The sequence below is a fragment of the Octopus bimaculoides genome, chromosome 12 (assembly GCF_046866305.1).
Source record: "Octopus bimaculoides isolate indiv1 chromosome 12, ASM4686630v1, whole genome shotgun sequence".
Lineage (NCBI taxonomy): Eukaryota > Metazoa > Mollusca > Cephalopoda > Octopoda > Octopodidae > Octopus > Octopus bimaculoides.
The window spans coordinates 3,722,318-3,735,321 of record NC_142939.1 but is presented as its reverse complement, the minus strand read 5'-3'; positions in this window follow the sequence as shown (position 1 = coordinate 3,735,321).

Here is a 13,004-nt window from a genome sequence, read left to right as displayed (position 1 = left end):
TCTCCAGTACAAAGAATATGTGATTAGAATGTTGCAAGAAAGAATCGCAAAACATATTCTTCAAGCCGAGCTAACTGGCAGGGGACCTAGAGGTAGAGCAAGAACGAAATGGTTTGATGATATCTGTGGTCTCCAGTGGGTCTCGCTCGGGAAATTAGGACTCAAGCCGGGAGGTCTAATGACGGTTGTTTTGATAGGATCCTATGGGGGAGGTATCGGAGGACACGACCTCATGATTCTGCCAGGAATAATCGGTGAGGAAGATGGATACCGTTATACTATCTAATGTTCTGGATGACTAGTCGCCATACTCTTAGATTCATTTGCACTAAATCACTTAAATCTCGCTTCATATTGTTTTGAAAGTTTTAATATCTTTCTTCTTTTCTTTCTTTTAAACATTTCGTGACTGTGAATCAACTATAAATTTCATCAGCTGATTCGTTTGTTTCGTAATGTCATAAACTGTTGATAAACATATCTTTTTTTTTTTTTATTTTTATCTTTTATCTGTTTGTCAGGTGAGACCTGTCATACCGGAGCCCCACCTTAAAAGGTTGGCCGAACAAATCCACTCCAGTATATATTTTATTAAAATCTGGTATTTATCCTATCGCTATCTTTTACCAAACCACTATGTTACTTGACGTAAACAAACTAACATTTTGTGAAGGGATAAGTCAATTAAATTAACCCCACTGCTCAACTGGTAGTTATTTTATCGACCACGATAAGCTAAAAGGCAAAGTCGAACTCGGTGAAATTTGAACTCAGAACGTAAAGACGGACGAAATGCCTCTAAGCATTTCGCCCGGCGTGCTAACGTTTCTGCCAGCTCCTCGCTTTAATCAATTTAATAATTAAGGGTACACGTGTCTGTGGAGTGCTCAGCCACTTGCACATTAATTTCACGAGTAGGCTCCTTTCACTTCGCAGGAAAGACTCGCAAACCGGAATCTTCAAACCGAGCCAACTGGCAGGAGACTTAGGAATAGATCAAGAACGAAATAGTTGGGTATCCATAGCTTCAGAGAGCCACGCTTGAGAATCCAAATGGAAAGTCAATAACGGCCGCTTCTGATAGGATCCTATGGAAAGGGCATCTAAGGACTCTGCTCCACAACCCTCCCAGAAATAGTGGGTGAAGATGGGTGGATGGATGGATGGATGGATGGATGGATGGATGGATCGATCGATCGATCTGCAGGCAGTTTTTTCGCTGCTTTCACAGATTCCCAAGACAGCCACCATCCAATTCCAGAATTGTGAATTTGAATTGGGAGCTTGAGTCATCGTGAATCTTTCATTAGCTGATTACACAACCATGGACATCACCCTTATGGATGTATTGCAGTTACTCTCATGATAGAACTTAGTGATCCTCACCGTTGATCTACTAGAATTCCTCTGTTCAGCATCAATGTAAGAAGCACCGTTGACTCAGTTACGCTCTTCAGCTACATCTTCACGATCCACCATGCTGCAGTCCCATGACTTCGCCATATCCCTGGCAGGGTGGCTGAACGGGCGCTATGCCTTGGCAAAGGGCAGCCAGTAACTACGCACAGCACGCTCGTAACCCCGTGAGGTGTTTCCAAAACACCCGCACACAAGGCAGTTAATTGAGTGCTAATTGAACATACGACATTATCAAAACGTTAGTGACGGTACATGAGTATTACACGTCGTGTCTGGTGTGTTGTCTAGTGGTCTACACGCATTAGATGCGCCTGGGAAAAAATGTTCACCTGTTTATCAACTTAAACATTTGCCACCGACTTTCAAATTAGTCGCATTTAATAGAAAGAAAAGTATATGCACGCATGCATGTGTATGTATGAGTTTTGTGTGTGTCTGTGTGAGTCTGCGTTCGTGTTTGTGCGTGTATGTGTGTGTGTCTGTGTTTGTGTTTGTGTGTGAGTGAGTGAGCAAAATCAGTGTCTGTTTACCTTTCATTATCTGAACAGGTCATTGGAACAGTTGCTTGGAGATAAGGATAAAGGGAGATAAACAAATTGTAAGATAACGAGGAAAAGAGCGAGAGAGATAATAGGAGATAATAGGAGAGGGAGTGTTCTGATTATTTTCAAACGAGACAGAATGTCGTCTATGAAGTTGACACGAGTTCTATAACAATAATAATAATAATAATAATAATAATAATAATAATAATATTTTCCACTATAGGTACAAGGCCTGAAATTTGTGGGGGAGGGGCTAGTTGATTGTATCGATCCAGTACACAATTGATCCTTATTTTGTGGACCTCGAAGGGTGAAAGATAGAACCGATCTCACTACTAACAAATTATAGTTTTTAAATCCGACGGAATGAAACAGTTTGTGCGCTAGTGTAATGGTAGCATTCTTGACGTGAAAACAAAGAGTTGTAGGTGCGAGTCTCACGTGTACGGGAAAACCTTCTATTTTTCCATTGAGGGCTTATATGCCCCATTATTAGACTATTTTTCTTTAGTCATTGCGCAGCGATCGCTTATAAACTTTAAGCTTATAAAATACAATTATTATTATTTCAGCTTTATATATATATAATTTATATTATAATATGATTGAACGCCACGCGTCCTCTTCCAAGTAAGTTTTATATATATATATATATATATACATATATATATATATATATACATATATATATATACTGTTATTATTATTATCATTATTATTATCATTATTAATAATAATAATGATCCTTTCTAAAATAGGCACAACGTCTAAAATTTCGGAGAGGGAACATCGACCCCCAGTACGCAAGTAGTACTTATTTCATCGACCCCGAAAGAATGAAAGGCAACGTCGACTCCGGCGGAATTTGAACTCAGAACGTAGCGACGAACGAAATACCGCTAAGCATTTCGTCCGGCTTGCTAACGGTTCTGCCAGCTCACCGCCTTCTTAAATAGGATTAATAATTATAATGATAACAACAGCAACAACAACAACAACAATCATAATAATAATAATGATAATAATAAATCATGACGAAGCATCAAATTTAAAGCGCTTGAAGGTAGTTTGTTGTTATTTTTTTCTCCGTTACAAATAAAGATTGTCGAGATGAGTAAGGAGTGGGTGAGGGCGGAAAAGGGAAACTTTAAAGATAACTCAGTCACACACCTGATATGTGATAGCACTGATGGGATAATCATAATTATTATCGATACTTATCGTAGGAGATTGCTTTGTTTTGTCATATGTGTATATATAGATAGGGAGGTATGTGTGTATACGCGTATGCATGTATGTATATAGAAATTTGTATGTTTTTAGTGCACATGTACATATGTATGTATATATATATATGTATGTATATATATATATATATATATATATATATATATATATATATATATATATATATGTATGTATATATATATATATATATATATATATATATATATATATATATATAAACACTGCGGATAAAATGGAATTTCTGATGTGTATCCGGTAGCAGGAACATTTCAGTTGTATGATGACAACAGGTAGCCAATTACTGTGGACGAGCTTTGCACACAATTCTACAAGGTTTTTACCCAATTCTCAATTAAAATACACACACGCACACAAGCACATACACACGCACGCACACACACACACACACACACACACACACACACACACACACACACACACACACACACACACACACACACACACACACACACACACACATATATATATATATATATATATATATATATATATATCAGAAGTAACGGTGACTGAAGGGCCGAGAGTTTCGTGTGATGGCACTTAGCACTAATATATATATATATGTGTACAGCAGAAACAGCTGTAAGCTAATGGATGTGATTGTGTAATTCCTGTTCCTATGTTCTTTATTTAACTTCATATAACGCTCTGTACTTGACTAACAACAGTTATAATTTTCTTCAGGTCGAGTAGCCCATCCCTCTCAAAAGGCGCCTTGACAAGCATGAAAAGCCCCGGGTTCGAACCCGGGTGAAGCCGACTGCTGGGTCAATGCACGAGCATTGCTGGCATTTAGCATGGGCAATGGTCAGTAATGGTCTTCTTCGATCCTGAGTGGGTAATCGCCATGTATGTATGCGTTTATGATTGTATGTATATACAAGTGTGTGTTGTCTGTGATAAGAAGAGCGGGAGAGGAGGTTTCGGAAAGTAGGGGTGGAGGAAGATGGAGGTTGCTTGTTTCAAACGATGTTTATTTTCATTATCACAACCGTTATAAAATCAATAAAGCCAATAATACTCGACTGATATTTATTTCATTGACCTCGAAATGGAGGAAAAGGAAAAGTCGACCTCAATGACAAAGGTATGCGATGAACTGAGAAACATCAATGGAGGAACTTTTGAAAAGAAAGCAACGTAATATGATGGAAAACAATAAACGAGGAAGCAGAACAGATTCGAGAAATACGACAAATGAATTCGGAAAACAATAGGATTCCTTGGAAAACATAATTTTTATCCACTTCGTCGCTTTACTTCCAAACGCTTTCCACCCGTCAGCATCGCTTTTATCATTCTTGATGTAGTCGTCGATGTTGTTGTTGTTTTTCTTGATAATTATGATGCGGAACAGGTGGGAAGTGGTGGTGGTGGTGGTGGTGGTGGTGGTGGTGATAATGAGGACGAGGATGATGGCAATAGAATGAAGATGGACGATGAAGACGATAATGTGGAAAATGACGGTGGTGGAGGTGGTAGTGATGACGATAGTGATGATGATGATGACGACGACGACGACGACGACAATGTTGTTGAGTATAACGACGACGACGACGAAGACGACGATGACAACGATGATAATGGTGATTGTTATGGTGCGAATGATGATGATGTTGACGATGATGATGACGACGACGACGGTGGTGGTGGTGGTGGTGGTGGTGGTTTTGTACCAACGCTCCTGATGTTGTGGTTGTTTTTGTTGTTGCTGTCTTCGATATTTCAGTTAGCGATGCCATTGCCATTATTGTTGTTCTCATTCAACTCTAGGTCAGCTCTGATCATAAACAGATCTATAATTACACACACACACACACACACACACACACACACACACACACACACACAACACACACACACTCACACACACACACACACACACACACACACACACACACACACACACACACACACACACACACGCTTGCACATATAAACACATTCGCAAGCACACACACAAATACATCCTTTGGGGTAGATAAATTAAGTATCAACTGCGTACTGGAATCGATCTGTTCGACTGGCTCCATCCCCCAAAATCTCGGGCCTCGTACCCAGAGTAGAAAAGAACATAAGGCAGCGAGCTGGCAGAAACGTGAGCACGCCGGGCGAAATGCTCGGCAGCATTTCGTCTGTCTTTACGTTCTGAGTTCAATTTCCGCCGAGGTCGACTTTGCCTTTCATCCTTTCGGGGTCAATATATTAAGTACCAGTTGCCTACTGGGATCGATCTAATCGACTGGGCCCCTCCCCCAAAATTTCAGGCCTTGTGCCTAGGGTAGAAAACACTATGTCCTCTACTTAAAATCATTGGAATACAATTTGAAGGAGATTCCTCTGCTATTTCTAGCCGATCGAGAAACCAACCACACAGTGGCTCCCTCATTAGGCTCAGATTGCAACTACATTGTTCAACTTTTTGTTGTTATTTTTGTCATTAGTACTGAAGACTTTGTTGTTCTAGTTGCAGTTAACATCATTTTCGTTGCTAGTGTTTCATGGATGCGTTCTTCTGTTATACTCTCCCGTTGCTATTATTGCTATTTTGTTGTAGTTGTTGTTGCTTGTGTCGTCTATGTAGTCCTTATTATTATTATTATTATTATTATTATTATTATTATTATTATTATTATTATTATTGCTGTTATTGTTGCTGTTAATGTTTCGCTTCGAGCCACTATTAATTAAAACTCTTTATTAGTTCTGGCTTTTGTTGTCGCATAAATCGCACTTGAAACTTCTTTTGTTGAGGCCTACGTCGTTAAGTCTGCAACAAGACTGCCTGTAGCCGCTTGCAGTAAAAGTAGTGGCAGTAGTAGTAGTAGTAGTAGTAGTAGTAGTAGTAGTAGTAGTAGTAGTAGTATGAGGAGGAGGAGGAGGAGGAGGAGGTGCAGCAACAGCAGCAGCAGCAGCAGCAGCAGCAGTAGTAGTAGTAGTAGTAGTAGTAGTAGTAGTAGTAGTAGTAGTAGTAGTTGTTGTTGGTGGTGGTGGTGAATCCCATTCTCGATATGGAGAAGACCTATGTTAAGAGGTATTCGAATCGTAAACATCCAGTCGTTTTTATACCTTTCATGATCAAAGGTAACCTTCTCTATTAAAAATGTTACTGCACAAAATATGGGATATTTGGTTGTTATTTATAGCAATTTATTTAACAGCACTTGTATCGTTAAGTCCTTCCCTGAACACTTTCTACTTATTTCCAGTAAAAATTACTGATGCTTACAACATTAAGTGTTTTAATACTGACTTAACTATTGCCTTTCAAGCAGATGGCGCCTCTTAGTAATCAACGTCAGATAAATCTTTTATGTTTTACTTATATCAGTCACTGTACTGGTGTGTGTGTGTGTGTGTGTGTGTGTGTGTGTGTGTGTGTGTGTGTGTCTGTGTGTGTGTGTGTGTGTGAGTGTGTGTGTGTGTGTGTAGTGATGGCTTGTTGCCAACTTGCCAACTTAAAGTGGCAGTCCCAGAAAAGGGAAGAATGTTACTGTTATTTAGCCCCAAGAAACACCGTTTCTAGTTGGCTACGCGACACAAACGTTCTATGTCCTTAAGTTTTCAAAAGGGGGATAGTTTTCAAACAGTTAGGATAGCGGAGAAGATTTGTGAGGATGCGCCCTCAAGTAACAGGAAGATGAATATAAAAGAAGTGGCACAGAAAATTGGACAGGAAGAATGGCTATGTAAACAGGAATGAATTCGTGTCTGGACACATGTTCGGTAAGTTCACAGTCATCAAATTTCACTGTCATCCACCATTTTTTTTTTTTCCAGTAAAATAGTTTTTAACTATTAATGGTAAGATACTATGGATATATTTTATCGGTAAACATTCCTTACGGTTAATTGTTGGCGATGAACTAAACCTGCAAACGTTAGGACGAATGGTCAGGAAGTTTGCTTCGTAATCATGGGATACCTGTTTCGAAACCACGGGACGACATCGTGATTAACTGACTTTTGCTATAACTTCAAGTCGATCCAAATCTTCTGAATAAAATTGGTCGGCATTAGGAAGGACATCATCCAGCCGCAGAAATCACACCAAAGCAGTGGTCCTTGACGCAGTCCCCTGACCACTCAGCTCTTCTCGAACCATTCAACTTATGCCAATGTGGAAAACGGACATTAAATGGTGATGATAATAGCAGAGATGATGACACGCCTTAAAACAAAACAAAAAAAGACTCACAACCCACCTCTTTCCTCGCGGAATAGCTACATTCCTTATCTCCTAGGTACCCAACTAGTCGACTACTTATCATTTCATTGCATGTGATATTTACTATTTATCTCAACTATCTACCAAGCTGACTACCTACTGCCATATTAACCTACGCACTTGCCAACACACCTATTTACTCTGTCAACACTCTTATTTACCTTCACATCTCTTACATAAACACATGTCTTCCAGCCTAACTTGATATACTTATATGCGCATAACTATGTCATTCAGAACCTACACACACACACACATACATATGCATAAATATATATATATATAATAATAATAATAATACAGATAATATGTGAGTATATGCATATATACGTACATGTATGTACATACCTACATCTACATGTATATATAGATGCATATTTGGGTACAGGACGTCACAAAAAAACGCGGACAAAATGAAAAACAGAACATAAACAGGGCCCAGAAAACAAACAGGCCACATAAAGAATATTTCCTTCATCAGCTGCCCCTATTCTATACTAAGCGTTTCGAAGAATTTGGGCAGGACGCATGGTTAGAATAGTTCTTCCTGCGGGAGCAGATTAAATTAAATTAAATTAAATTTGTAATGCGGAGGAATAGTGGCAAATATATATATATACACACATACACACACATGCATACACACATACATACATACATACATACATACATACTTGCATACATACATACATACATACACGCGCATACATACATACATACATAATGTTTACATACATGCATACATACTTACATACATGCATACATACATACATACATACATACATATGTGTGTGCGTGTGCGCCTGCATGTCTGTGTGTGTGCATGCCTCTGTGTGTGTGTATGTGTGTGTGTGTGTGTGTCCGCGTCTGTGTTTGCTTGTTTATATATATATATATATATATATATATATATATATATATACACCTTCACATACAGCAACAATATACTGAGACTATTCACAGTTATACGCATTCAACTAAATACATCCATACATACATATATATATATATATATATATATATATATATATATATGTGTGTTTGTATATATATATATGTATGCATGTATGTATGTATGTGTATATAAAGACACTTTAAACACACCTGTGCATTGTCTAAGGTTTTGTTTTTCAAAGATTAGGTGCTTTTTAAAGTAAGTTATTGTTTCGTGACATGAAATAATCTTTAAAGTCTTCTCAGCTTCATCAGCGGTTCGAAAGGCAGACAAGGCCCGCCAGTTACTTCAAACAAAGCAAAGAAGAAAAACAATAGTAATACTAATTGTTTTCCAGCTACATTAATTACTAGATTATATAGATTGACATAAAGTCATAGATTGGTCTGAGAGATAGATATACTTGGATTAACCCAGAACATCTCAGACAGTTTAATCTACCGTCTCGGGAAGAATGATTGATAAAGGTGAACCTCACGACTATGTTTGAACAAATTAAAGGGATGAAACTAGATACCTTGAGGCTGCCTTTATACAATTACATTAAGCTTTAAATGCTTAATGTTTAACCACGAGAAGTTGGGAGCAATGTTTTCAGAGGTGAGATCCTTTTCTCTCGATTAAATCAACCTCTGTTTCTGAAATTAAAACTTTACTTTCTACTATAAGACACAAGGCCAGAAACTTTGGGGTAAGGTACGAGTCGATTTAAATCGATTTAAATCGATCATACGGCTTGACCAGCGAAGGCGCGTGAGCTTACTGTTTAGAGTGTTCTGCTTACGATCATAAGGTCATGAGTTCAATTCCCGGCGACGCGTTGTCCTTAAGCAAGACACTTTATTTCACGTCTACTCAGCCGGCAAAAATAAGTCGTATCTGTATTTCAAAGGACCAGCCTTGTCGCACTATCTGTGTTGCTGTATCTCCCTGAGGACTACGCTAAGGCTACGCGTGTCTGTAGAGTGCTCAGCCACTTGTACGTTAATTTCACGAGCAGGTTGTTCCGTTGATCGGATCAACTGGAACCCTCGTCGTCGTAAGCGACCGGGTGCCAAAGAGCTTGACTGGTACTTATCTCATCGAAATCCGAAAGGATAAAACGCAAAGTCGACATCGGCAAAATTTGAACTCGGAACGTAAAGAGCCGAAAGAAATGCCGCTAAGTATTTTATCCGGCCTGATAACGATTCTTTTCTACTCTAGGCACAAGGCCCAACATTTTGGGGGAAGGGAGGGCAGTCGATTAGATCAACCCTAGTACGCAACTGGTACTTAATTTATCGACCCCGAAAGGATGAAAGGCGAAGTGAACTTCGGTGGAATTTGAAATCAGAACGTCTTATATATGTATAGTAATCAAGGCGGCGAGCAGAATCGTAAGCAACGCCATGCCCAATGCTAAGCGGCGTTTCGTCTGCCGTGAGTTCAACGTGCAACCAACGTCTTACTTTCAAGAATAAAGTAACAAAGATAACATCCATTATAATACATCAGATTTCTTTCTTTTTTTTTTTCAGATCACTAAGATGTAATCTGAGTTCAAAATTCCGTCGAGGTCGACTTTGCCTTCCGTCCTTTCGGAATCGATAAAATAAGCACCACTTTCGCACTGATGTTGATGTAATCGACTTATTTCCTCCCAAAAAATGTTCAGGCCTTGTGCCTTTAATAGAGAGGATTATATATGTATTAATTAAAATCTATGTAATGTACTTTATTGTGTTCTGTTACGTGCATAATCCCCCGGTTCGTGGAAAAGTTATCTTGCGTGAAACCTGTCAGTGGCGCAAAACAGAAGGTCAGTTATCGATGTAGAAGAAGATCGCAGAGGTAAACACCCGAGTACGCTTTAAGTAACGTTTATAATAAATCTCTCTATATAGTTCTCTCTCTCTGTCTCTCTCTCTCTCTCTCTCTGTCTCTCTCTCTCTTTCTCTCTCTCTTTCTCTCTCTCTCTCTCTCTCTCTATCTCTCTCACACACACTCTCTCTCGTTTTCTCGCTCTCTCTCTACTGACGGATACAACATGCTGCTCAAATGGAAAAATTGGAAAGATTTGAATAAAATTCCGGTTTGTTGAAATAATAAATTAACAACTTCACCATATCCTTGAAGAAATGCGTAGCCATTAGATTATATATGTGTATGTGAATCTAAGTATAAACATACATACATATGCATATATAAATATGTATAGAAACCAGCGTATATACACTTGTATATGCATATCTATCTATCTATCTATATTTCTATCTATCTGTCAATCTAATTCTCTCTCTCTCTCTCTCTCTCTCTCTCTCTCTCTATATATATATATATATATATATATATATATATAAACAAAAGTAAATGAGTATATGCATATATACGTACAGGTATGTGCATACCGACATCCACCTGTATGTATAGGTGCATATCTGGGTACAGGACATTGCACACAAACGTAGACGAGAACACACGAGCCACATAGAGAACATTCTACTTCTTCAGCTACCCACGTTTTAACACCGGCGTTTCGACGAGCTTCGGGCAGGACGCAACGTTAAAACGGCTCGTCCCATGGATCGCAGATTAAATCTGTATACGCAAATTAAATCTAGCCATGGAGGAATGTAGTGGCGGACGAAAAACAAGACAGGAAAACAAACAGAAGGCTTTACGGCCAGACGAGAAAAATTATGTGTGTATGAACGCGATGAGGCACGGAACCGAGAGAGACAGTGGTCGCGTGTGTTACTTGGCGAAAGCCAAGGAAGGAAAGGATTATTGACCGGAAGCATGTGACCATGCCGGTGTAAAGGGAAGAGAGAGAGTGGTAGAGGGAGAAAGAGAGGGAGGAAGTAGAAGAATGGTGAGCAACGAGAGGAAAAGAGAAAGAGAGGAAATACGAGGGGGAAAGGAGATACGTAGTAGTAACAGAGGAAGAACAAGAGGGGTAAGGCGAGATACGTAGTAGTACAGAGGAAGAACGAGGGGGGAGAGAAAGGAAAGAGAAAGAGATAGAGTAGCGTCGGAGGATAAGTTTACGAACTACTTACAATTTTTGTGAGACGCTGCGTTCAATCATGTAAAAACAAAAGTAAATGAGTATATGCATATATACGTACAGGTATGTGCATACCGACATCCACCTGTATGTATAGGTGCATATCTGGGTACAGGACATTGCACACAAACGTAGACGAGAACACACGAGCCACATAGAGAACATTCTACTTCTTCAGCTACCCACGTTTTAACACCGGCGTTTCGACGAGCTTCGGGCAGGACGCAACGTTAAAACGGCTCGTCCCATGGATCGCAGATTAAATCTGTATACGCAAATTAAATCTAGCCATGGAGGAATGTAGTGGCGGACGAAAAACAAGACAGGAAAACAAACAGAAGGCTTTACGGCCAGACGAGAAAAAATGTGTGTATGAACGCGATGAGGCACGGAACCGAGAGAGACAGTGGTCGCGTGTGTTACTTGGCGAAAGCCAAGGAAGGAAAGGATTATTGACCGGAAGCATGTGACCATGCCGGTGTAAAGGGAAGAGAGAGAGTGGTAGAGGGAGAAAGAGAGGGAGGAAGTAGAAGAATGGTGAGCAACGAGAGGAAAAGAGAAAGAGAGGAAATACGAGGGGGAAAGGAGATACGTAGTAGTAACAGAGGAAGAACAAGAGGGGTAAGGCGAGATACGTAGTAGTACAGAGGAAGAACGAGGGGGGAGAGAAAGGAAAGAGAAAGAGATAGAGTAGCGTCGGAGGATAAGTTTACGAACTACTTACAATTTTTGTGAGACGCTGCGTTCAATCATGTAAAAACAAAAGTAAATGAGTATATGCATATATACGTACAGGTATGTGCATACCGACATCCACCTGTATGTATAGGTGCATATCTGGGTACAGGACATTGCACACAAACGTAGACGAGAACACACGAGCCACATAGAGAACATTCTACTTCTTCAGCTACCCACGTTTTAACACCGGCGTTTCGACGAGCTTCGGGCAGGACGCAACGTTAAAACGGCTCGTCCCATGGATCGCAGATTAAATCTGTATACGCAAATTAAATCTAGCCATGGAGGAATGTAGTGGCGGACGAAAAACAAGACAGGAAAACAAACAGAAGGCTTTACGGCCAGACGAGAAAAATTATGTGTGTATGAACGCGATGAGGCACGGAACCGAGAGAGACAGTGGTCGCGTGTGTTACTTGGCGAAAGCCAAGGAAGGAAAGGATTATTGACCGGAAGCATGTGACCATGCCGGTGTAAAGGGAAGAGAGAGAGTGGTAGAGGGAGAAAGAGAGGGAGGAAGTAGAAGAATGGTGAGCAACGAGAGGAAAAGAGAAAGAGAGGAAATACGAGGGGGAAAGGAGATACGTAGTAGTAACAGAGGAAGAACAAGAGGGGTAAGGCGAGATACGTAGTAGTACAGAGGAAGAACGAGGGGGGAGAGAAAGGAAAGAGAAAGAGATAGAGTAGCGTCGGAGGATAAGTTTACGAACTACTTACAATTTTTGTGAGACGCTGCGTTCAATCATGTAAAAACAAAAGTAAATGAGTATATGCATATATACGTACAGGTATGTGCAT